The 27,571-nt window shown below is 39.0% G+C and overlaps 1 protein-coding gene and 1 long non-coding RNA gene across 11 annotated transcripts in view; one reads left to right on the top strand and one right to left on the bottom strand.

Annotated features, from left to right (window-relative positions):
* Positions 1-12,579, bottom strand: part of LOC141580067 (uncharacterized) — a 36,108-nt gene extending 23,529 nt beyond the window's left edge. Inside the window, exons 1-2 of the long non-coding RNA XR_012512059.1 lie at positions 12,453-12,579; positions 3,604-3,675 (exon numbers count right to left, since the gene is read on the bottom strand). This is a non-coding gene — a long non-coding RNA (uncharacterized LOC141580067). The remainder of the gene's footprint in view (positions 1-3,603; positions 3,676-12,452) is intronic.
* A 41-nt stretch (positions 12,580-12,620) lies between these two features.
* Positions 12,621-27,571, top strand: part of IMMP2L (inner mitochondrial membrane peptidase subunit 2) — a 923,127-nt gene continuing 908,176 nt past the window's right edge. For 3 of the 10 annotated variants that reach the window (XM_074379217.1, XM_074379219.1, XM_074379216.1), the window contains exon 1: positions 12,765-13,315. The gene's annotated coding sequence lies outside the window, so the exon portion shown is untranslated. The other 7 variants (XM_074379214.1, XM_074379220.1, XM_010344085.2 and 4 more) reach the window with 6 other exon arrangements.

The following is a 27,571-nucleotide window of genomic DNA, read 5'->3' on the forward strand; positions in this document are numbered from 1 at the left end:
GGAGTATGTTCTCTTTTCAGAATTCTCTAGTTGCTAGAAAATGGATATATATATAGTAAGTCAAAATTTTCTTTCCTGTAACTTCATCTCATTTATTCTAATTCTTTCCTCCCGGGTCACACAGAATAAATGCAGTTTCTCTTGTTCAGGACAGCTTTTAAAGTTTATGAAGACAGCTATTAAATTATCACCTAAGCTTTCTATTTTATAGACTGAATATTTTCAGGTTGTTTAAGCATATGTCATGATTTCCCTGCATCACTGTGCCTGTAATAATCAAGTAAGTCTGGACATATGAATTAGAGACATAAAAACAATTTTAATTAAGTCTTGATCATTGAAAAAGAAAAGCCTTTGTTAATAAGGTAATTGGGATTGTATTTACATTTCACAGTGTTTGTAAATCCCTGACAAATATCTTCAGGGTTTAGATTTAAAATATATAAATTCCTGGGAATTCTCAAAACATAATTCATTCTATATATTTTCTGGTGGTATTTACATGTTTTTATTTATTTATTTATTTATCTTTAAGATAAAGTTTTGCTCTGTTGCCCAGGCTGGAGTGCAGTGGCACAATCTCAGCTCACTGCAACCTTCACCTCCCAGGTTGAAGCAATTCTCTGGCCTCAGCCTCCTGAGTAGCTAGGATCACAGGTGTGCACAACCATGCCCTGCTAATTTTTGTATTTTTAGTAGAGACGTAGTCTCACTACGTTGGCCAGGCTAGTCTTGAACTCCTGACTTCAGGTAATCCACCCACCTCGGTCTCCCAAAGTGCTAGGATTATAGGAGTGAGCCACCCCACCAGACCCATCTTTAAATTTTAACGAGTGACCACAATAATAAAGTTTCTGATGATAGAATATACTAAAAGTTTCAGAAGTTTTCTATAAAATTAAAAATACAATATTAACTGCATTTGATGAGATTATGTCTTTTAATTACATGTAAAAATGATCTGTATCTGATAATAGAAAAAACTAGAAAAGTATCACTAACACCAAATAAAATCAATTAGAAAATGGAAAGATACTACAAATATATAAAAGTCATTCTTAAAATAAAAATTTAAAATATACAAAACATGAATTGTCCTATCTGATAGTCTCGGGCTTTGTTTTGTGACAAATATTCCAAATGCAGAAAAAATTATTTCCTTTTGTTTTGATGTTAGTTGAATTGAGTGCATCCAGAAGCAACTTAAAGTTGAGTATTACAGCACACATACCTTTATATAATCTCATTTATTTCTTTATTTTACTTTGTCAGCTTGCCCTGATTTTAGAAATTGATAATCCTTTGATAATTCAGGTTTTAGATCAGCTGCTGATTTTATATTGGAATATTCCACAATAATCCATATCTTCTTTGCATTTCTTCTATTAAGTGTTTATAAGGAGGATTTCTTGCTCTGGGCAAATGGAAGTAGCCTCATTCCTCCCAGACCCTCCTCTTATAAAAACCCTGACCCTCTAAAAAACCCTGACCATAACTCAACAGACAAGTGTAGGAAGACTCTAATACTGAAAAGAGAAGGTGAACTACTTTGGAACCTGGGGACCCGAGGAATGACATGGCCCTGAGTTCCCTGATTTTCCTTATTGCCTCTCATATATTCCAGACAGGGTCCTGTAGAAGCTCTCAACTTGGAGCCACCAACAAATATTTACAAAAAAAAACCCCAAGACGAGCCTGTTCGTTCCCTCTAGCCAGAACTTTCTGGCGATACCTGCCCTGCTCTAGGCAAACGCCAGTGTAAAAACTGCACCCTCCCTCTCTAAAGTTTCAGTAGAATAGGGCAGGAAGCTGATTTTTTACCCCACTCACTGGAGGCAGGCAGCAGCACTGTGATCCCCCTCAGGGTAGCTTTTCCTGGCTGAACAGGGATCTGGTTTTCTATCCCTCCCCTTGTGTCAGCAGGGTTCAGCAATGGGCTGAGCTTATCCACAGTGCGACTCAAAGAGACAGTGGGAGGCAGGGCTCATCACAGTTACACAGTCTAGTGTCAGTGGGGACCAACAGGAAGCTGAGACTCCACTCCCATCCAGCATCAACGAGACTGAACGTGGCTGTGTGACTCAAGTCTGGTCTGCACTCCGCCTACCCCCATGCCTCCATGTAGGCAGGGCTCAGTGGGTTGCTGAGTCTCTGCTTCCACTTGGCATCAATGAGACAGAACAAAGTGGTAGAGACAGGGAGAGTTGGCACTTTGCCTGCCTCCCTCTCCTCCTCTGGCATTAGGAAAGTCCAGCAGAGAGTTGAGAATCGAACTCCTACCCCAACCCTGCTGTAATGGAATGGTGTGAATCAGTTGTCTGCTTCCACCTTTCTGGTGGCACCTGAACTTAGAGGTATCAAAGTGGTATGAATGGGTATCTCACTTTGGGAAGGTGTCAACAGGGCAAGTGGTAGCTGAACTTCCAACCCACATGTTATGGGCTGAATCGTGTTTCCCATCCTAACATCATATTTTGAAGCTCCAATCCCCAGTACCTCAGAATGTGACTGTATTTAGAGATAGGTCTTTTAAAGAAATAATTAAATTAAAATGAAGCTATTAGGGTGGGTCTTAATCTGACTGGGCTCTTATAAGAAGAGGAGATTAGGACAAACAGAGACACCAAGGTCTTGTGTACCCAGAGGGGCGCCTATGTGAGGATACAGTGATTGGGTGGCCATCTATAAACCAAGGAGAGAGGCCTCAGAGGAAGCCAGCCCTGTGAACACCTTGATCTTAGACTTCCAGCCTCCGGGACTGTCAGAAAATAAATTTCTGGGTTTTGGTGGATTTTTTTTTTTTGATATTGAGTCTCGCTCTGCCACCAGGCTGGAGTGCAGTGGCGAGATCTTGGCTCACTGCAACATTTGCCTCTCGGGTTTAAGCAATTCTCCTGCCTCAGCCTCCCAAGTAGCTGGGACTACAGGTGTGTCCCACCACACCCAGCTAATTTTTGTATTTTTAGTAGAGATGGGGTTTCATCATATTGGCAAGGATGGTCTCAATCTCTTGGCCTTGTGATCTGCCTGCCTTGGCCTCCCAAAGTGCTGGGATTACAGGCGTGAGCCACCATGCCCAGCCTTTGTTTGTTTTTGAAGTGGAGTCTTACTCAGTTGCTCAGGCTAGAGAGCAGTGACTCTATCTTAGCTCACCACAACCTCTGCTTCTCCACTTCAAGTGATTCTCCTGCCTTAGCCTCCCAAGCAGCTGTGACTATAGGAGCATGCCACCATGCCAGGCTAATTTTTGTATTTTTAGTAGACACAGGATTTCACTATGTTGGCCAAGCTGGTCTTGAACTCCTGATCTTGTGATCCGCCTGCTTCAGCCTCCCAAAGTCCTGGGATTACAGGTGTGAGCCACCGCACCTGACCAAATTTCTGTTTTTCAAGCCACCCAATCTGTGGTATTTTGTTATGGGAGCACTAGAAAATGAATACCCCACCCATAGATATCAAGACAGGATGAATAAGTACTCCGTGTTTGACTGAATGGTGTTGGGGGGCCTACTGGGAGACCAAACATACAAAATCACCTGCCTTCCTGCTACACCTTAACAGGAAGATTATCTGATTAAAAAATAAATAGAATCAGAGTCTTACCCTATAATATCCAAAATATCCAGGGTATAATTGAACATCATTCCTCATACGAAGAACCAGGAAGATCACAAGCTGAATGAGAAAAGAAAATCAACAGATGCCAAAATCAAGATGAATTAGATGTTGGAATGATCTAATATGGATTTTAAAGCAGTTATTATAAAAATACTTTAACCAGCAATTACAAATTCTCTTGACACAAATAAAAAATAAGATATCTTAGCAAATAAATAAGTTAACAAAATAGAACCAAATAAAAATTATAGATCTAAAAAATAAAATAATTAAATAAAAAATTTTCTGGATGAGTTCAATAGTAGAGTCAAAATGACTAAAGACAGAACTGATGAACTTTAGGACAAATCAATAGAATTTACCCAAACTGGCTGGGTGTGATGGCTCATGCCTATAATCTCAGCACTTTGGTAGGCTGAGGCAAGAGGATCCCTTGTGCCCAGCAGTTTGATACGAGCATAAGCAACATACGGAGACTCTGTCTCTACAATAATAATAAGAACAATTTACCCAACCTGAACAATAGAGAAAATAAAACAAAAAAACTGAATGGACTGAGGAACCTGTGGGACAATAATAAAAGAGCTAGCATTTGCATCATTGGAGTTTTAGATGTAGAGGAGAAAAAATGAGACCAAAAAAGCATTTGAAAAAGTAATTTGTTAATATGTCCTAAATTTGGCAATAGATATAAACCTACAGATTTAAGAGATGGAATGAACCCCAAATAGGAGAAATCCATGTCAAGACACCTCAATTAAACTTTTGAATAATAAGGACAAATAAAAAAAGTATTGAAATCGTCTAGAGAGAAACAGCACATAACTTATAGAAGTACACCAATTTGAGTGAGAACAGATTCTTCATCTGGCAACCACGGAGGCCAAAAGGAAGTATTAATAACACAACAGTTTCAAGTACTGAAAGAAAAGAACTGTCAATTTTATTTCTGGTGAAAACATATCCTTCAGAAGTGAGTGGGAAATAAAGACATTCTCTGATGAAAAAAACAGAATTTGTTAACTGTAGTCAATAATATATTTTGATCATGTGTAGGGTTAGCCATTGCTTTATTATTTTGTATTTGTTATTCCAGCTAAATCTATTTTTTCAGTGTTTTGGTTTTTATAGTTATTAACAAGATATGAATCTTGGGTTGCTTTTGTTAACACATTTTTATCATGTGTGGTTTTCTTTTGAACTGTTTCTCCCATTACTAGTTATTATGAATTGCTGGTTTGTAATTACTATCTGGCTAATTCACTAGATCATTTCAGGAATTCTTTCAGATATCTCAGGATTATCAATGAAAGCCAATCAAAACAACTTCCTCGCCCCTCTTATTGCCACTGTGGAGTACCAGGAAACCCCTGGACAAAATGTGAGGCAGGCCCAGGTCTCCTACATAACTGCTTCCTTCATTCATGGATCTAAGGATTTGGTCAACCATTACTAGGATAGTCATTTAGAAAGGCTTACATATTTCCATTACCAAGAGATAAGGTATATATGTAGTGATAAAGAAAAGAAATGAAAAAGATGAGATATTCACTAGCTTTTATGTTTTGCACACACTCATTTTTTTTTGTTTGCAACGTTATTATAACCCTATAAAAGAAGAGAGAAAAGAACCTCTTTACTGTTAAGCAAAGTGAAAACTTCTTGCCTAGAGTTTGTCAAGGTAAGGCAAAGCTGATAGATTCAGCCAGTAAGAAAACAATGAGCTGCCATTGTTAGACTGAAACACTTTATTACTTACTTGGACAGCAAAAGTAAGAGTAGCCAAAAGTGTCAGCTCTGGTATCCCTTGCGCAGGGTGACACTGATACAAAGGAGGCCAGGTGACCACAACCTGGATGATAAGGCACCTTGTTCCTAAGGAACCATTGTCACGCTTCAGCTGAGCAGTTTTACAGCCTGCAGCTATCCTGTGGGGAGAATGAGGCAGAAAGTCTCAAAGCCCCTCAGAATATAGGAGGCAATGAGAAACTGGGAGGTGAATGAGAGTGGCCCTGAGGCAGCTCCTCACAAGCCTCTCAGGCTCTCATGTTGTGGGAGGATCAACAGCATTCCACCACCACTTAGACCGGCTGCAGTCAAGTCTTGCTGACTTGGCCTCTGTGGAGCTGTCCAAGGGCACATGTAAACGTGCAGGTTGCTGTGGTAGAACCCTTCTCCTATATTTAGTTTCTGTAGCCATTTATGTGACTGTGATTTTTGTGAATAAAAAATAATGACTTTGGCCTGAATACATTATTTACTGAGGTAAAAAGAAAGTCGGGCAGAATGATTATTTTAGTCCAAAAAGGTTAAAATAATAAGTGAGTCTTCACTAAACCTGAAAGTCACTGATTTGTTTAAATCCTAAATTGTGAGGTTAAATAAATCTCAGTCACTTCATGAAACCCATTTTCACTCCCCTGCTCCCAAGCTTTTTTCCCACATGCTTGCCCTGCTTTATGGAACAAACATGGATGAATGAGAGACAGAAAGCAGGAAGAATCCAGTTTAAAAAAATGCTTTAACCTTTCCCCTCCTTGACGGATGGTTCTGTTACTGGAGATGTCCTATGTGACTAAGCAACCAACTGCATGTACTGGGATGCTATAACCAGCTTGGAAACATACCATCGTGGATTTTCCTCCCTTTGTTCCTGCCTCTGTTTCCCTCTTTCCTTCATTATTGCTTTTCTAGTACTGCACCCCCCAAGAAAATTTTAACATGTGCCCTTGTCTCAGGCACTGTTTTCTAGAAAATCTGAGCTACAGCAGTCACTTATTTTTATTTTTAAATACTCATTATACAAAATTTCAAACATAAACAAAAACCATGAAAAAGTACGAAGAACTCCCCTCACCATCTACATTCAATAATTCTCCATTTTGTTCTCACATTTATGTTATCTATCTCTTTTTTCTTCCTTTTTTTTTTTTTTTTGATGTTGAAGTATGAAGCAAATTCCAGAGAGTATATCATTTAACTTCAACATACTTCAGAATGCCTCTCCAAAAATTATGGACATTTTCTTACATAATCACAGTGCCATTATTATTTTTATTTATTTTTATTTTTTTGAGATGGAGTTTCGCTCTTGTTACCCAGGCTGGAGTGCAATGGCACGATCTCGGCTCACCGCAACCTCCGCCTCCTGGGTTCAGGCAATTCTCCTGCCTCAGCCTCCTGAGTAGCTGGGATTATAGGCATGCGCCACCATGCCCAGCTAATTTTTTGTATTGTTAATAGAGACGGGGTTTCACCATGTTGACCAGGTTGGTCTCGATCTCTCGACCTTGTGATCCACCCGCCTCGGCCTCCCAAAGTGCTGGGATTACAGGCTTGAGCCACCACGCCCGGCCACAGTGCCATTATTACATCTAATGAAATAACAGTATTTCTTTGGTATCATCTAGAACCAGTCCATAGTTAAATGTCCATGATTGTCTTAAAATTTTGTCTTTATAGTTGTGATGTTTGAATTAGGATCCAAATAAAGGTTCACATCTTATATTTCATGGCTTTTTTAAAAAAATCTAGGCTTCTCCTGACCCCTTCCCTCTCCCATGTGTCCAGTTATTAACTTTTTGTAGAGACTACATCAGTTGTCCTAGAGCATGTCCTCCGTTCTAGATTTACCTGTTTCCTTGTGATGTCATTTAACTTATTCCTGTAACCCTTATGCTTTCTGTAAGCCTGTAAGTGAGAAGTCAGTTTTAAGGCTTGATTAGATTCCATTTTTGTTTTTTGGGTGATAACATTTCACAGTTGTGCTGAGTGCATCAGATGGCATTAGATAAGGAAATACACAAGGTCTGGAGTCCCACTGCAATGACACATTTTTATGCTGAGGCAGTGACAGTCTTCTCCCCATTGGAAAGTTCCTCATGAACCTTTCATCTGTTAGTTTCATCCATTGATGATGGTTGCCTGAATCATTTATTAAATGCAAGATTTCTAAATGGTGGTTTGCCAATTCTGTTATTTGTGTCATATTTATTGTATAAAATAGATTGCTCTCAACAACAATTTGGTTTTCTGATATATAGTTTAATCAAGAAAAATAAATCAGAACATTTGAATTCTTTTCTTTTAATGAACAATTTTAGAATAAGGACTCAGTGCTAGCTACTTGCAATATTGTCCAGTGGATTTTTTTTCTTTTTTCTTTTTTGTTTGCCTTCCCTTTTTGGAACATCATTAAGAACTCATGAATTTTTATATATTCAGTATGTTTCAAACAACTGCATTCATTACTTTTTTTGATGCTTAAATTGTTTATCTTTGGTCAAAGAAGCTACTTGATGTTGGTTTCTGTGTCCCTTTGACACATTTTGACACATTTTGTTGTTAATGGATTCCTGGCTTTGTGGCACAAGTTATCCTATGCTCATCTTGTGTATATCCTGACCCAGATCTGAAGTTAGACATTCCATTGGTCAGCCCTAGTTTCTTTTAGTTGGAAATTGTATTGAAAAATCCCAAACTGGATGATTTACATTATTTTTATTTGTAATAAAAATTAAAGGTTGGCCGGGCACGGTGGCTCAAGCCTGTAATCCCAGCACTTTGGGAGGCCGAGGCGGGTGGATCACGAGGTCGAGAGATCGAGACCATCCTGGTCAACATGGTGAAACCCCGTCTCTACTAAAAACACACACAAAAAATTAGCTGGGCATGGTGGCGTGTGCCTGTGATCCCAGCTACTCAGGAGGCTGAGGCAGGAGAATTGCCTGAACTCAGGAGGCAGAGGTTGCAGTGAGCCGAGATTGTGCCATTGCACTCCAGCCTGGGTAACAAGAGTGAAACTCCGTCTCAAAAAAAAAAAAAAAAAAAAAAAAAAAATTAAAGGTTATATATTTAAAATTTTATTCCAAGGTAGTAAGTTTATAATCAAATATTTATGTAGTTAATAAACAAAACTGTAATTACTTGTTTTTTCTTTTTTCTTTTTTTTTTTTTTGAGACGGAGTTTCGCTCGTTACCCAGGCTGGAGTGCAATGGCGCAATCTCGGCTCACCACAACCTCCGCCTCCTGGGTTCAGGCAATTCTCCTGCCTCAGCCTCCTGAGTAGCTGGGATTACAGGCACGTGCCACCATGCCCAGCTAATTTTTTTAATTTTTAGTAGAGATGGGGTTTCACCATGTTGACCAGGATGGTCTCGATCTCTCGACCTCGTGATCCACCCTCCTCAGCCTCCCAAAGTGCTGGGATTACAGGCTTGAGCCACCACGCCCAGCCTGTTTTTTCTTTTAAGCTCACTTTTAAATTATTTTTATAAAAGAGGCTATACCTTGTTATATGTATACCTAAAACTGGATTAATAACTATACGCCAATGTTTCATTTTTTCCAGATGGTACAATTTATATTCAAAATTTTCAAAAAAGTTTGAGATGAAGTATATAAATGAAACCTCAAATGTTTTCACATCAATTCAAATAAAAATTTCAATTTCATCACAGTCGCTATAGCAAAAGCTTTGAAAAACGTTTTGGAAATGTCATGGTTTGATATGAGCTGTCAAATTTGAGTTTTAGCTTGGAATAAGTAAAGGGCTATAATTTCAGGTGTTAGCAGATGCCTGTGTGGAAGTACATGACTTTCAAACAAATGAAATGCAAAATGCCATTTGGCAGTAATTCTCCAAGTGAGGTTTGAGAACCTCTAGGGGTTACTGAAACCCTTCCAGGAGCTTTGTAAGGTCCTCCCTTTTTCAACTATGAATTTGTACGACAGTTAATTTTCTTCATATCTTAGGTATAACAATATATCACAACAGCCTGAATGCAGAGGCAGAATATAAGAATCCAGTGTTCTCCATTAAGCCAGATTAAAAAAAGATGTACAAAATGTTTAAAAAAACGCCACTTTTCTCTAAGTTTTTGGGGAAAATGTAGTCATTATTTATAAAAATAATTTGTACAGTAATATGTAATGAACTTAAAGTAAACAAATACATGTCTGACATTTTTCTATCTTAAATTTTATTACAGCAAATATGGACATATATATAACTCACATAACCGCTCTTTAAAGTTCTCAATCATTTTTAAGAATGTAAAGAGAACTTGAGATAAAGTTTGAGAACTGCTACTCTATGATATCTTGCATTATTTACTTACTAATGGTAAGTACGTATAAATAGGTGTGGATTTTAATATCTATATTGATAGAATTTGTAAGCTTAATTATTTTAACTTTGTTTAAATATCTCTTTGAATATTAGATTTGATGCCTAACTATAATTTAAATTGGTTAGGAATATATGACTCATTTTCTCCCTGATGGTATTAACAACAAACAGAGGTCTGCTTTAACGCATAAGGAGACAAAGCAAATATATTTGAACTAGATATATAAAGTCAAATATTCAGCTTAGAATTTAATAGATAAATCAGAATAAAATAGGATTCTCTAACTGCTGCTTCTTTTTCTCATAAACTTTTTTTCTCCCAAAGAGCAGTTTTACGTTCAGAGCAAAGTTGGGCAGGAAGTACATAGTTCCTACATATCCATGGACCCCACACCCGCACCCGTACAACCTCCCTGATTATGAATATCCTGTTGCAGAGCAGTATATTTGTTACAACTGACAAACTTACATGACATAATTATGAAGCTGAGATTTATATTAAGGCTCACTCTTTGGGTTGTATATTTTATGGCTTTGGACAAATGTATAATGACATGAATCACCATTATCATATCAAACAGAATAGTTTCACGGCCCTAAAAATCTGTGCTTCATACTCCGCTCCTCCCTGACCACTAGCAATCACTGATCTTTTTACTGTCTCCACATGTGATGGTTAATACTGAGTGTCAGCTTGACTGGATTGAAGGATAGAAAGTATTGATCTTGAGTGTGCCTCTGAGGGTGCTGCCAAGGAGATTAACATTTCAGTCAGTGGGCTGGGAAAGGCAGACCCACCCTTAATTGGGTGGGCACCATTTACTCAGCTGCCAGTGAACATAAAGCAGGCAGAAAAATATGAAAATTAGAGACTGGCCTAGTCTCCCAGCCTACAGCTTTCTCCTGAGCTAGACGCTTACTGCCCTCAGACATTGGACTCCAAGTTCTTCAGTTTTAAGACTTGGACTGGTTCTCTTGCTCCTCAAGCCTGCAGACAGCCTATTTTGGGATTCTGTCATGGTGTAGGTTAATACTTAATAAACTCCCCTTTATATTTATATATCAACGCTGTTAGTTCTGTCTCTCTAGGGAACCCTAATACACCATAGTTCTGCCTTATCCAGATATTAGCTTCTTGCTAAGTACACTTGATGAACGTTAGTGACAAAATCAGGCCAGACTTAGCAACTCTTTTTGCATTTTCATTTACTTCCCAACACAATAAAGGCCATAAACACCTGTCTTTGTTCTTTATTCACGTACATTTCATCCCAGACTGTCAGATCCTCCTCACTAGGAGTTCCATTTAATTTGGAGTCATGGTACCAAATAGTTCTTCACTGCTATTTGATGAGGGTGGTTCTGTCACCTAAGTGCTCTTGAAATTAAGTCCTTAAGCACTGGCAGAAAAGAGCTTACCTTACAGTAATTATTTCAGTGACAAGTAAGAAAAACTGGCAGATATCCCCTTCACAGGAGAGCAGTTTTCCTCTCTTTAGGAGACTCTTGGAGTTTTAGTTATCAGGACATTTAAGACTCTGAGTAGACTCTTAAACCTTTAGAATAAATTTTGAACTAAGTGTGCCAGCATGTATGGTATTTACATTAGTATTAAGTGATCTGAAAGTGCACAGAATAGTTTGGCAGTATTTAGAAGAAGAATAGAGATGGAAATAATGAAGATTATTTCCATCTTACTGTAGTAAGAAAAGGAGACCAAAAGTATTTTATGTATGTTCAGTACTTCTGGGTGCCACTGTTGCTGAACGCCTGGGGTTTAGCCTAGGTTGAGTTGCTCCTAGCACAGAAAACCAATCCCTGAGACAAAAAGTATTGCCAGGGAAGACAGGTTTTAATGCAGTTGATGCTGGCAGGGAGATCAATCTCAAACCTGACTTAGGGAGACTAAAGTTAGGTCTTTCTATAGCAGGGAATTATGGAGGGGTAAGGAAGAGGAGTTGGTGAACAGGCAGCAGATGCCCCTCCTTGTCCAGATGTAGTGATCTGAAAAGTTTCAGTTCCTTGATACTATCTGAAAGGTCTGGCAGTGTATCTCCTGAAAAAGGAACTCAGGTAAAATACATGCAAGTTTCTTAAATTCCACTTCTATGGGAAAATTTGGCCAGTTTCAGTCCTCCTTTTCTATTTATCAATTCCTCAATCATGGAGAATCTGGTAGTTGATCTTTCTGGCTGCTTCAGGTCAAGGAAGGGCATCTTGGGGTGATAAAAAATGAAAATATCACACCTGTAATTGCAAGTACTTATGAGTTGGTTGGTATCCAGCTAGTTGGAGTACCATGATTTGGGTATTACCATCAACATTTTAAGCCACATTGAATTAGGATAATTAATAATATGGATAAGAAGGTTTCTTTGCAGGCTGTAATAACCCAGTTAAAAGTTTGTACCATTTGAGAGCAAAAGCTTCAGTATGAAATTCCAGTTTCTCTCAAGTAAACCACCAGTCCTGTATTACTCACTTTGGTTTACCTAGAGGCAGCAAAATAGAATAGCTTTCCTGAGTGGAAAAAAAAAAAAAAATGCAACGAGGAGTGGCCCAGAGAGCCCTAGTGAGGTGCTTTGCCACTACTGCCCTGAGCTTAATCAACTGTGAGGACTCTCGGTTTCCTGACTCGTAAAACAAGGGGAGGAGCTGAAGGCACAGTCTCAAATTATTTTCGGTTCTTTATCGTCCTCTCACCTGTTAGTACGTTGCTGAGCTTAGTGCCAGAGCTCAGTAATTGCGTGCTGAATGAGCGTTGTTTCTGACTCTTGCAGATCCGGGCCGCATTTTGAGCCCGACCTGGGCGGGCGGTCCAAGGGCTAGATTTCCGCCGGAGGCGGAGCTTCGTGCGGCCCCCGCGCGCCGAGAGAGCGGGGCGGAGCTTGCCGCCGGCGGAGGGCGGGGTCTGCGCGGGGACTTCCCCTGGGCTGATCTGCGTAGCGGGTGCGGAGGGCTGGCGCCCGCCTTACGGCGGCGGGTGGGGGGCTGTGCGGTTGGAAGGTGTGGGCGGGCGCGCAGCCTCCGACCCTTGGTGGTCTCTTGGGCTTGGTACCCTTCCCTGGGTGTTGGCCCCGGCCAGGGCGGGGCGGGCGTTGCTGGGAGGCGGAGGGTTGCGCGGCCCCGAGTCCTGGGTGATCGCGAGCATGTGTGCGTGCGCGTGTTTATCTGAGGCGCGTGCAGTCGCCGCCTCTTCCTTGTTCGTCCTTTTCCTGGTTCCACTGGCTAAGGGTGGGAAACCGGCGCCAGAGGAGGCACACTTTACCCGGAGCCGGCACGCTCTTCCCCGCCCAGCCTGCGCCCTCAAAGCGCCCCCTTTCTCCGTCCTCACAAAGGGGACTAGTCCGCCGGCCTCCGGCCCTGGCCTTGAGGGAGCGCTGTGGGGGCGGGCTGCCTTCTGCCTGGAAGTGTTGGGCAGGTGGTGGGAGAGCCTCAGGCTTGAACAACAGGATTTTAAAGCACGTGTCTGTCTGTCGTTTTTTACTTTTAGGGTTTTGGCCAAATTGGGCGAGGGCACAAAATAACCACTTACCCCTTCTCACCGAGGAAGAGCGGGAGAAAGGGTAAGTAAGGAATGGTCAGGGGTGGAAGGAGCTAGGACTTTATCCAGAGAGCGAGCGTGACAGACGGGCTAGATCCAGAACTGTCCATGGGGAGCTTGGGCCCAGATTCTACCTTTTCATCAAACTGGAGGAGCCACCTTCAAAGTCACAGGCCCCAAGCCCCAGACAGTTTTCAGGCTCACACAGTCTCTAGAGTTGGCTGGGAGTTTAACAGCTTGGGCATGTGAATCCCTTTTAGGCTCTTGACCCGAAGGACAACTGCCTTCCCCTTCACCTGTTTTTACCTTAGTCTTCTAGTTACCTGTCTCTGGCCCCGTCTTCTTAGCCAGCTTTGACTAATCCCTGAGATCATAGCACTAAGGAATCCATCTCCTGTTTGATAAGGAACAGTAACCGTCCGGGCCGCCTGAAAACATCCTTTAGGACCCCGAAGCATAAAGTTAATAACAAGATTACAAGTGTTGAAGTTCTTTCGCATCTTCTCTTGAGTTTACGGAAGATATTGTGAGGGGAGAAAGATGACCAGGCTGGGCCTTTTTCTCTGGGCTTTCACTCTTGGTACCTCTTCACAGGCATTCCATTCACTTTTGAAAAGGTGCCAAAAAGGACATTAAAGTCCTCTGAGGTTTACTGGGATTTTCAGTGTGGTCTATTTCATTGGTTCTTCTCTGGGACTTTTCTCTCACTTCTTTAGCACACTGCTTCCCTTTCCCTGGTTGGTGAAATGAAACACGGCTCCTCTCACAAGGTGGGGAGCCCCTTAACGCATCCTATATGCCACTTATAAATAACCGTTTTAAACTAGTTGAAATTCATATTAACTACAGCAGGAATGCAGTAAACTACATTCATGTGTTCTTACACAGGAAAAGTAGAATTGCCCTCTGTGATACGATGCCTATTCTGATACTGGCTGCCTGTGTCCTGAGCGTGCCTGTTTGTGCTCAAGTGATAGGTGACCACATAATTTACTTTATGGAAAACCAGGAAGTGATTGTTTATTGATAATGGGTTCCTTCATTGGTTCATTAGCCGATTCCCTCTTTGTTACCATGTGCTGAGCACTTTTATCAGCACTTTGATAAAAGTAGGATGGTGAGAATGATGAGATTTTATTGAAGATCGTTGTTTTGGGGCAGACCTTTCACCAGCTGTTTTGTGGATTTTCTCCATAGTTACATGTTAATGTACAAGACTTTCCCTGTTTGCAGGTCTACACAGTGTTGTGGGAGAACAGAATTATTCTGCCTTTCTAATACTTTCAGTAATAAACTTACAAGGATGACTGACCTTGGTGATTTGTGTCCTCTAGTGAATATTGTTATAGTTATTTTCCAGTGTACGAGTATAATAATTAGATAAGGACAACTTTTTAAATTGTTCCGTAAGAAGGACCTAATATTAGGAAACATGGAGAGTGTAAAGGATGATGTACTTAGAAAAATAAATACAAAAGTAGACCATTAACTTGCATGGGTTTCTGTGCATTTAGCCTCATTTAAAAAACTAAGCTAGAATAGTTCTCTTGTCTTGTTATGGTTATAAAAGTAATATTAAAGTTAAAAAAAGTTATTTAGAATTAAATCTGGGAGGGACATAAAAGGCAAAAAACGAGTCTCCTATGAGCCCACTCTAAGATGACCACTTAAAAATTTGATGTTTATTTCTTCAACTTTTTGTTCAATATGTACACACACTAAATGTGCAGCTTAAGTATATGTTAAACATTCACACGTATTAGCTACATATTGTATATGGAACATGTGGAATATGTTTATATGTATATTGTTATTTGGTAAAATTGTACATTTCTTCCTTTTTCCCTTTCTTCTTGGCTATTTACCACCACTCCTCACTCCACCCCAAGACTTCATGTAGACGTACCATGACTTTTATAGTGTTTTGGATATGAGCTTGATTTCTGACTCTTATTTTATTAGCTGTGTCATTTCGGACCATTAAAACTTCTCTGTTCCTTGATTTCTTATCCATCAACACAGAACAAAGACTACATGAGAAAGAATGTGTGAAAAAACAGTGCGTGGCATATAAGTACTTACTTTAAAGTTCCCTCCCTGTTTCTCTGTGTGGTCACCCATCATTTTCTTATGATCTTCCTCTTGATTGTGAAAAGCCATGTAGTACCTAACTTACCCATATTGTTAAGCCTACCTGGGGTTTGCTTTTCACAGGGGATCACCTGGTATATCTGATCCTAGAATTTCTGGGACAACGACTGACACCTGATGTGGCCTTATCAGATCATTCCACAGACATGGATAAAGTATGTCAGCTTGAAAAATGAAGGGAAAGAAGTTCTATAGTGTGTTTAAAAAGCCACGACACTGTCCTTAAAGTGAGAAAGACATACTACTGTATTCAGCTGAGTACTTAAACTTAGGATTTCTATTTCGGAAGTGTCTTTGGTTTATAAGACTTACAATAAAAATGCTGATGCTTCATGTCCAAACTGTCATGATTTTGTCAAGTTGTGGATTTAATATACAGCTAAGCTGTGTGTTTAGTATATCTAATACTGCTCTGGAAGCTGAGAAAGACAAGTTCACAGACATCTGATTTCACACCAGACATCTGGTTTCACTTTACTGAGGAGTACGTTTGTCAGCAGATTATAGGCATATCAACTGTACCGCGTTATACTTTCTAGCATTTCTGTCTGTAAGCTATGGTCTGTAGGATTTAGTATGATTTTTTATTCAAATGACAGCCCTCTGGAAATGAGCACCTGGTCAGATAAGCACATTTCCCACAGGTGTCTTCTTGTGTCATCGTTCTTATAAGTTACCAAGGTGAAAACATTCTATCCTTGGTGGTATTTATATTTTTTGTGGAAGCAAGAAAATATTCTTAAAAGCCTTATTTAAGAACCTGTTATATCCCACAAGTTCATTTTCAGGTCTATTGTTTGTAAAGTTAACAGTGTACTGATAGGAATAAGTAGCATTTAGATTTCTAGGTCAGAACCCCAGGAAATCTAACACTTATTTTTTATAGGTACTAAGGAAAGCTTTTTAAACTCTTTGTGTGCCTGTTGTATATTAGTGTTACTGTAGACTCTAATCGACATACATAATAGCATTTTGGAGGCAAATGTCTTCTGAGTGCTAACCTGAAATGGTTGCACCATGTCTCCCTCCATTTTGAGGTAGTGAGGGGTATACAAAAAGCTCTGGAGGTTGTCATTCTTAGGTTTTCAGGCGGTCCCTGTCATTGCTTAGCTGTTGACCTTGGACACAAATTCCTCTTCTGTATGTGGGATGATTACTCATGATTACTGTGAAATTCAGTGAGTGAGTGTAACATAGCACAATATCTGCCATAAAATAAATGTTCAGTAAATAGTTGTTTCATTTTTCCTCACAATCCTGGGCACAAGAACACAGACACCCTCCCACTCGCTGCACTGGCATCCAGACTAAGACACTGGCTTGGAGTTTTGGCTCCCTGGAGAGGAATTACTCATAGCTTTGGGGATTTGGTAGTAGAGACTTAGAAAGGGTCATGCAGAATAATGACAAAGGAGAAGGAGTTGTGAACTGAGAGAAAGCTGCGTCTTTTGTTCAGTCCGTGAATTTAGGTCAGTGAATTACTTGGTTCCTAGAAAGAAGCATCTTTTTCTCTGGCTTCTCTGTTTATCTTTGTCAACTGTTCCATTGGAAACTCTTAACCTTCTTATTGTCTACTTAGTCCAGTAGTAAGTTTTTTTTCCTTGATCATACTACCTGAATGGCCATGTTTTTCTATTTTTTTTTGATGGTTAAGACTTAGTAATGAATGTCTGTACTACAGTAATAGATATCTATACTGCAGATATCTGTACTTTCTTAAGATCTGGTGGTTTTTTTTTTTTTTCTATACTCGAAGTCCAGTTGATTTTCTTGTTCTTTCACGGGCCTATACCTTATTCATTAATCTCTCGTCTCCTTTTTTATTCTGTCTGTCTGCATGGAACTAGTAATGTACACGCAACTAGTGACTGTATGAATTGAACTAGTGATGAGGATATAAAGATGAAAAGTTGTTGTCTTTGACCAAGGATCTTGTAGTCTAATAGGACTACAGCTATCTTGAGCAATAGTTAAAGTGCAGTATGCTATTTACTATAACAGAGGTAGGTATAAGTGCAAATGAAATCTAGCTAGCGCTCTTGATCTCTGTCTGAAATGTCAGGGAAGGGTTTTAGCTGAGACTTGAAAACTGGGTAGGAGTGACGGGCATGTTGACAAGCCGTAGAAAACATTTCTAGGTAAAGCTAACAGCATGAGTAGTTGTGTGGCATTATGAGAACATAGTGTGTTCTGGCAACTATATGTTGGTCAGTTATATTAGAGTCTGAAGGACAAGGTCAGGAGTGAAAGGAGATGAAACTGGATAGCCAGTTCAGGATATATGTATATATGTATATGTGTGTGTATATATATATGTGTGTGTGTGTATATATATATATATATATATATATATATATATATATATATAACCACTGAAGAATTGTGAGTGTCATCTCACCACAATTGTGAAGATCACTGAAAGCAGTGTGCTGGGTAGATTGAGGGTGGAGTGGGGGTGGGTGTGGGGACATAGCAAGACTGGGGGCCTTTAAGGACAGTTCATTAGTATGGTTAAGAGAGGTTGAAAGCTTAGATAAAGGTGGAAGTAGTGGGAATAGAGAAGTGAGAATGTTTGAGAAAAATAACGGAGAATTTGCTGGTCTTTGTGACTGTTCGAATGTAAAAGGTATGGGAGGGTGAGGATGTTAGAATGCTTCCTAGATTTCTGGCAGTGAATGGGAAAAGGAAGGGGAAGAAGGTATGAGGGGGAAGAGAATGAGTTCAACTTTGGACCTGCGTTTCACATGCTTGCAGGGAATATCATTGGCAAGGGGGAGATGTTTAGAAGACAGTTGTATATAGGATCCTGGAACACCACAGGAGATCCTGAAGGCTAGAGAAACAGATTTGTGTGTTCTTACCATATGGAGAGTAGTAGAAGACACAGGGATGGATAAAAGTGCTTAGAGGAATTGTATAGAAAGAGAAGAGAAAAGGGCCAAAAAGAAATCTTAGAGAATTTTTATATTCTCTAAAATTTTTATATTCTTAAAAATTTTAAGGACAAACCATGAAAGAGAAAGATGTAAAGATGCTGAAGAAGAGCGGCTATTCAGTATGATGATGATTGTAAAGTGTTTGTTAGAAGTCGTTGGTTTCATTGTAGTGGTAGAGGTAGAGTTAATGTGCTGTGGGTAAAGGAATGAATAGGAGGGGAGGATAGAGAAGGGCCACATGAGGATAGAGAGTAGATATCTATCCATCCTTGGGTCCCTCTGAAGAGATAATTGTTCTTCAGTGAGGATATTTACTTAATTACATTTTATTGTGTATATTTAAGGAAAATACCTGTTATGGAATAAATATAATTAGTAAAATGGTTACTGAAGTGAAACATGGTAACATCAGTCAACTTACATAGTTACCCATTTTTGTGTGTATGACAAGAGTAGCTAAAATCTACTCATTTAGCAAAAGTCAGTAATACAATACAGTATTATATAGTCCTGATGCTGTACATGAGATCTCAAAACTCGTTCATTGTACATAGCTGCTACTTTTTGTCCCTTGACCTACATCTCAATTTCCTGCCTCCTCCCCTAGAATCACTATTTTATTTTCCATCTCTGTATGTGTACATATTAGAATCTCCTAGAGAGCTTTTAAAAATTCCAACTGGTATCTTTACAAGGTGATTTCATTTTCTTTGGGTATATATATAGAAGAGGGATTGCTAATTGAAACAAAATAGAAGTAGTGGTAGTTCTATTTTTAATTTCTTTAGGAACCTCCCTACTTTTCCCATAATAGTTGTACCAGTAGTATATAAGGATCTTCTTTTCTCCACATGCTTGGCAACACTTATCTCTTGTTTTATTTGGTAGTAGCCATCTTGATGGGTATGAATATATGGAAACAACCTAACTGTCCAACAAAAGACAAACAAAAATAAACTATATATTTATATGTAAGATAGGGATCTGATCATATATATGATATATATATATAAAATATTCCATTTATATATTATATATAAATATATAAAAAATAAAATATATTTATTATATAATGGAATATTATATATATATCAATTATATGATCAGATCTCACATATATATATTGCAGTTTTTATAAGGTTAAATAATATTCCATTATATATATATATAATTTTCTGTTATATTATTAATATTCCATTAATCTTAAAAAAGAAGTAGCTTCTACCATTTGGCACAAGGTGGATGAACCTAGAGGGCATTATGCTAAGTGAAATAAGCCAAATGCAGAAATAAAAATATTGTATTATCTCACATTGGAATCTAAAAGAAAGTCAGATACATAGTGAAATCATATTACTGCTTCAGATTTTATTTTTTGAGAGAGAGAAACAATATGTTTGTATGCTGCGAGTTAGAAACACCAAAGAATGGGAGATGTTGATGATACAGTTTCCTGTGTTCTTGATTCCTTGCTTGTCATGTTTTCTTGTGAATGAAAATTAGGTTGTCTCTTTGTTTGCCTACTCCTTCCCTGCTTGCAAAATTGAAATCTGATTCCAATTGTCAGATACGAATTTTAAATGCCCTGTCTGTTGTTTCTTGCCCCACAGTTCACTGCTGTCTTGCTTTCACTACACCTGGCTTTTTTGCATACATTATTCTCTAACCTCATCCGGTTGTGAAGGGAAAAAACCTCCACTTTCCTTCATTAAAACTTGAAAAACTTCACAGGAGTATCTGCAAGGAGAATGGGGGAAATAATGATACCAAACATAAAAATTATTTACCTTAGGCAACACTTATTAATATGTGCTATGGTCAAGGTCCTAGATACAAAGATGTATATTGCAGGAAGGATAAATAAGATAGGGATCTGATCTTAATGCATTTATTCCTAGTGCTTCATTATTGCAACATCAAGCTAGTGGGAGTTATTTATGTCCTATTCCTCAAGATCATCGCCAAGGTCTGATTTTCCCTCCCAAAAATTTGCGTAAATGGGTTAACGAGCTCTCAGGCCAGTGAGAGAAATGGATATATAAAGCAAGCAACACACCAGGCATGGTGGCATACACCTGTAATCCCAGCACTTTGGGAGGCCAGTGTGTGTGGTTCACCAGAGGTCAACAGTTCAAGACAAGCCTGGCCAACATGGCAAAACCCTGTCTCTACTACAAATACAAAAGTTAGCTGGGCATGGTGGCATGCACCTGTAATCCCAGTTACTTAGGAGGCTGAGACAAGAGAATTGCTTGAACCTGGGAGGCAGAGGTTGCAGTGAGCCGAGGTCGTGCCACTGCACTCCAGAGCAAGACTCTGTCTCAAATAAATAAATAAATAAATAAAATTCAAGCAAGCAAGCAAGTACTGCTTTGAGGGGCAGTATGTGCTATGATAGAGGTAGAGTTCAAGGTAGGATAGATGCAGAAAATGGACTTCATTATTTTGTGTGATCCTGAAGGTCTCACAGAAGGTGATACCTGAGCTATAGTTTGAGGTGTGGCATGGTGAGGTTCAGGGACTGAGATTAGGGGAATAAAATATTCCTTAATGGCCTCATGAGAGCAGCAGAAGGGGCTTAGGTTTCTCATTTCTTCTTTCTTCTTGTTCTGCATGATTTTATTGCAAGATATTTTTGTCTTTGAAGGAGTTCTTTGGCGGTTAAGATGTTTCAGTTTACATATAGACATGTCAGCATTTTCTCCCTTTGTGGTATAAACTTTCTGTGAATTTACCAACACTGCTTTATTATATATCAGGCAGCTAACACAAATGAGTGCAATTAAATCACAGTATTTGGGGGATGAGGTCCAGGCAGTGATATTTTCTTTTTTCTTTTTTTTTTTTTTTTTGAGACAGAGTTTCGCTCTTGTTACCCAGGCTGGAGTGCAATGGCGCGATCTCGGCTCACCGCAACCTCCGCCTCCTGGGTTCAGGCAATTCTCCTGCCTCAGCCTCCTGAGTAGCTGGGATTACAGGCACGTGCCACCATGCCCAGCTAATTTTTTGTATTTTTAGTAGAGACGGGATTTCACTATGTTGACCGGGATGGTCTTGATCTCTTGACCTCGTGATCCACCCGCCTCGGCCTCCCAAAGTGCTGGGATTACAGGCTTGAGCCACCGCGCCCGGCCCAGGCAGTGATATTTTCAAAGCATCTTAGTTGTCCTCATGGCAGTCAGGGTAGAGAACTACTGGGCTAAAACATGGCTTAGAAGAAAAGGCTGGGATTTGGAGCTAAAAAATTATAGATTAGATTCTTGCAATTCCTTTTAATAGTTATATCTTTAATTAAGTTACTCAGACGTCTCTAAGGCCATAATTGAAAAATGGAGTGGTAGTATACCTGTCTTGCCTACTTGTTTTGCAAAGTTATATGGGTCAAAAGAGATTTATGTGAAGGAACATTATATGCAGATGTGATTATAACAAAAAAAATTCTCTTGACCATTTCCAGAAGTGGACAGGCTAAGCACTGGCTACCTTATTCTGTAAGGTAGTAACTACTTTATGGACTTTGATTTAGTATTTTACCATCACGAAAATGTTGATGATATATTTTACTATATTTGTGTAATGCTACAAGGTTGAAGACCTAAAGCCAAAGAGCAGAATCTTAAAGAAACAGCAGTTGACCCTTTCTTGTCTGACATATTCTCATTGTTTAAAATTACACAAATGTTTATTGTGATTAAGTGTGTAGTCTCAGTGTCAATATTATAATTGTTTAGTATTAAAATTCTCTAAAAGTGTTAAGTGTTTAAGATATGCATGTTAAAAATAGCAATTTTCCAGAAAATAGTAAGAACTCCACAAAGCAAAATGGATCACCACCAGTTCACTTATTTTGTACATTCCCATTATATTTTTTAAGAATACAGGGATATATACTGTGTCTCTGTACTGTAGGAAGCCTGGCATACTAGTGTCAGTCGTATAATTATATAGGAATGGTCATACTCATGGTTATTTATTCCTTATTTTAGTTGAGAAGAAGGTGATATTGTTTAACGACAAATTGAACCTAAAGACTGGATTCCAGAGCTGTTTTCTCTACTCATTCCTATATGATAGTAGGTGAATTAAGCTCCCTGAGGCTCATATATAAAATTGGGTTCTCTGCTGTTTTATAGCATATGAAAAACTTAGTGGCTGAAAACAACAGTAATTGTTTGTCATCTCATGGTTGTTGTGGGTCTGCAATTTGAGGGGCCTTGCTTGGGTTTCTGGAGGTTGCTGTCAGATATTAGCAGGAGTGGCAGTTTTATAGGAGCATTATTGGAGCTAAACAGTTCACTTCCAAGGTGGCTTACTCATGTGGCTGACCAGTTGGTGTTGGCAGGTTGGTTCCTTTCCATGATGGCATTGCCTTGGGGCTGTTCTCATGAGATGGGAGCTGACTTTCCTGAGATTCAAGCCAGGGAAGTGGGCACTGCAGTGCCTTTATGATGTCATAGGCCTTTAATGAAGTCATATACCATCATTTCAGATGCATTCAATTGGTCCCCCAGACCAGCCCTGATTCAGTATGGGAGGGAGTTACACAAGGACATAAGGCAAGGATCATTGCAGACTGTCTTGTGAAGGTAGGCCACCTGAGGGTAACAGTCTCTACCTGACATAGGATTGCTTTGAGTTTGATGGTAAGCATTTATGTGAGAGTCCTTTGTGAACTTAAAGCGGCATATAAATGTGTTATGGAAGTGATACTATTCTTGGCCAGGCATGGTGGCTCAAAGTGCTGTAATCCCAGCACTTTGGGAGGCGGAGGTGAGTGGATCACTGAGGTAAGGAGTTTGAGAATAGCTTGGCCAACATGGTAAAACTCTTGTCTTTACTAAAAATACAAAAATTAGCTTGGCATGGTGGTGTGTGCCTGTAATCCCAGCTACTCAGAAGGCTGAGGCAGGAGGATCTCTTGAACCCTGGAAGTGGAGGTTGCAGTGAGCAGAGATTGTACCACTGCACTCTAGTCTAGTCGACAGAGTGAGACTCCCTCTCGAAAAAAAAAAAAAATGATACTATTCTTTTTGACCAATAAAACTGATTGGAAGTTGAATTATTTTGCTTTGTGCCATGTTGGCATTATGACACATTTTGTTCCAAATCCTTTCCTGCTTTCTTCTTTAAAATTACTTTACATCTTTATCTTATATCTTGCTTTATATTCAAGAAGTCTCTCCCTTTAATAATCAGCTGGAACAAAAAGGCATTTTTTAAGTTTATCATATCTCTGGTGTAGAAGTAGTATATTGAATGGTAGAAAATTACAAACAAGAGCAGTGACTATAGCATGAACTTGTTGGTCATCTCAGTAACAGCCTCAAGTTTCGCTCCAGAGCACCTACCTCCTTGAGGAAACCTCTGAATGTCTTATTCTTTGTATTTCTCTTTTAGTACTTACTCTGCCTTCCCTGGATTATGGTCTTACCATATTTTTGATTGGAAAATTCTTAAGGTAGTAGGGACTGCAATTCCTCCTACTCAGTGTCTTTCATCACCTTTAACTTAATGATTTGTATTTCACTGGTGCTTACTGAACTGGACTGCTGGCAGAACGCCTTTGTGCTTCTCTGAAAGTTCAGATGAAGAAGGTTGTATTTGCTGAGGTTGTATTTGAGGTGGTGGTGGATCCTGCCAGAACCATCTTTGAGCCTGGCTTATGGGTCCCTTATTTGCTATTGGACCCTTTAGCCTCTCCTAAATGACTCAGACATTTGGACTGTTAGATGCTTAGTCTGGCTTCCTCACTGATCACCAAAGCAAGCAAGTGACCGATCCTCACAGTCATACCTAACAGTCATACCTAACATACTTTTGTTACTAAACACATAGTATATTTTTGGTAATACATGGTATGTCAGGTATGACTTTCAGAATCTCATTGAACTCCTGCTCAGTTTGGTAACACATAGTATGTTCTTGACTTCTTAGATTAAGAGTACCCAGAATATAAAAGTGCACAACTTTCAGGTAATAAATCATAAAAATTTAATGTTTGTACTTTTTTCCAAGTTTATTCTGAGACATAGGTCTTTTTTAATGGCACTTTGACACACACTTTTATATACCTTTCTGTTGAAAAACTTAGCATTTTCAGTCAACTTTTGAAAAGTTATCTTGCTTGTAGCTGGAGGATACATCGTAAACACATTATCAAGTTCTAGTTTTGGAACTGTGTACAGCAAAGACTTTTTTTCAAGAAGGAAATTGTTTGTAATGTCATCATATTTTATATTTTAGGATAATTTCATTTCATATGATTTTCCCATTATGTAGACCAATAAACAAATTTGTATCAATTCAGGATTCTTTTTTCTTGTTGCTGCAGATTTTCTCCTGCAGATTTATCTGCTGACTTACCTCTTTACGAGTTCTTTGCTTCCTTAGCCCCACTACCTGCCTTCTCTCTCTCTTGTTTGCACCTGGCTCCTTCCCTGTCTTTTAACTCAGTATCCTGATGACCATTAGAGGATAAGTAGGCTACAGGGGGAAGAGCAGATGTTGAGAGGAGCAATGTGTACATAAATAAGAGCTGTGCAGAAGGTTAGGATTGACGACCAAGGATGCTTTTTACTAAATAAGTAACAGAGGACCTGTGAAGAAATAACTGATAGAAGATTAACATTGCCACAGATATTTTGCCTTACTTATTTGTTTAAAATAGACTTTTTTAAGGGTCATTTTTGATTCACAGCCAAACTGAATGGAAGGTACAGAGATTTCCCATTTACTCTCTACCCTCACACCTATGTAGTCTCCCTGCCTGATCAGTATCCCCCACCAGAATGGTACATTTGCTACAATTGATGGACCTACATGGACAAATGATTATCACCCAAAGTTCATAGGTTACATTAGGGTTTATTCTTGGTGTAGTACATTTTATGGGTTTGGACAAACGTATAATGCCATGTATATACCCTTACAGTATACAGAGTGTTTTCACCGCTTAAAAATCTTGGATTCTGCTTTTCCAGCTCTCCCTTTCCTAAACTCTGGTAACTTCTGATTTTTTTGCTGCCTCCAATGATTTTGCCTTTTCCAGAATGTCATAGAGTTAGAATGATACAGTACATCATATAGTATGTAGCTTTTTTGGCCTTTATTTTTAGTTTTCCTGGTATAGCAGATTATTTACAAAGGATCTTGGTATTTTTCCAAGGGCTTATTTGTTTAATAGTTGCTTGAATGAGAGTTTTTTTTTTTTTTTGGGCAGATTTAAATACTGAATAATTAGTTTTGTTAAATATTAATAATAACTATTTAGCACTGTTATTATGTGAGGACAGTTTGAAGCACTTTATAAATGAGTTAGCTTGTGCTTTTTATGAGTCTCACTATTTTTTTTTTTTCTTCTTTGAGACGGAGTCTTGCTTGGTCACCCAGGCTGGAGTACAGTGACATGATCTCAGTTCACTACAACTTCTGCCTCCCAAGTTCAAGCGATTTTCGTGCTTCAGCCTCCCAAGTAGCCGGGATTATAGGCGTGTGTTACCATGTCTGGCTAAATTTTCTGTTTTTAGTAGAGGTGGGGTCTCACCATGTTGGCTAGGCTGGTCTCCGAACTCTCAGGTGATCCACTCGCCTTGGCCTCCCAAAATGCTGGGATTACAGGTGTGAGCCACCGCGCCTGGTCAGAGTCTCACTGTTTCTCATGTGTAAGAGATATCCTATAGTCTGAATATGTGGATTATGACAGCAGGTTAGAAGATTGTTTGAGACCTGTCCGGTGTATATGACTACATTATGTCAATAAGCATTCAGTTAAAATCTCGATATTAAAACTTAAAAAATGACTTCAAATATAAATATCCGAATGTTAAAGTGATATATAGTGAAAAGCATATGTAATAGGGGTGTGAAGATCTTTATTCAGGTGCTAGGTTTGTTATTACCTATGTGAACATTAACAAGTCACTTTTTGTCTCTTCATTTTCCTTCAGGGAAAATGGAGGTAACACATACTTCATAGGCTATTTCTGAGGACTTTATAAGCTGTTTGTAAGAATCCTATGTGAATTTAAACTCATTATAAAGAAAAGTGAGGAATTGTTTGGTTGATGAGTCAGACTTGGTTACCATCATAGACTTAAATTTTTTTTTGTTTTGTAGATTAATAGTAAAGATGGGAGATAATGATTTGGGGCTAACAAGTCATTACTGCTGAAAAGATGGTTATTTACAGCATCTGAGAAAAAAATGCCTGCATTTTTTGCTGAAAATGTCTCATTGCGTAAGCCTTCTTTTGTCTTCTTGTGAAAGGTATATACTTTGGGATATTCTCCTTGTGTGCTTGGCTCTTAATCTTATTTAAAAAATTATTTTTAAATTTTTTGACATGGAGTCTCGCTCTGTCACCCAGGCTGGAGTGCAGTGGTGTGATCTTGCCTCACTGCAACCTCTGCCTCCCAGGTTAAAGTGATTTTCCTGCCTCAGCCTCCTTAATATCTGGGATTACAGGCACCCGCCACCACACCTGGCTAATTTTTGTATCTTTAGTAAAGATGGAGTTTCATGGTGTTTGCCAGGATGGTCTCAATCTCCTGACCTTGTAATTTGCCTCCCTTGCCCTCCCAAAGTGCTAGGATTACAGGTGTGAGCCACTGCACCCGGCCGGCACTTAATCATATTTATTACCTAGTTGTCAGCTTGAGATGTTAGTCTTCCTTCCAAAAGCATGAATTATATTGTCACATTTTTGTATAGTGTCAGAGACATATTATTTCCTAACTATAGGAAGAAAACTCTAGATTCTAAAGCACTTTTGACCAGTCTCTGTATGGGTTAAGGCACTAGGGCAACGTGGAAATAGATAGAAAGATTCTTGGGAAGAGAATAGAAACAGCCTTGTAAAGTTAAATTCCTGAGGGAGGTGGTATATTAAATACAATTCTAGTTTCAGTCAAAATGTCCCTATAGTTTAAAATACTTAGAGAAAAATGGTGACATGATAATGAATTAAAATTAGGAAAAAAGTTAACTATACACTTCTGAGTTTGAGAATGGTTAATGGTACTTACTTCAAAATAAAGGTATAATTGTCATCTCCTGTTAGTAACATTGAAATGCTTATTATATTGTCATGTCAACTTTTTGTATTTGTACTAATTTAAGTAATTCTTCTGTTAACTTCAAAATGTATCATATATCTAAAGACAGAATGGTGGAATATACTATGACAGAAGATC

This window comes from Saimiri boliviensis, chromosome 10 (genome assembly GCF_048565385.1).
Source record: "Saimiri boliviensis isolate mSaiBol1 chromosome 10, mSaiBol1.pri, whole genome shotgun sequence".
NCBI classification, from domain to species: domain Eukaryota; kingdom Metazoa; phylum Chordata; class Mammalia; order Primates; family Cebidae; genus Saimiri; species Saimiri boliviensis.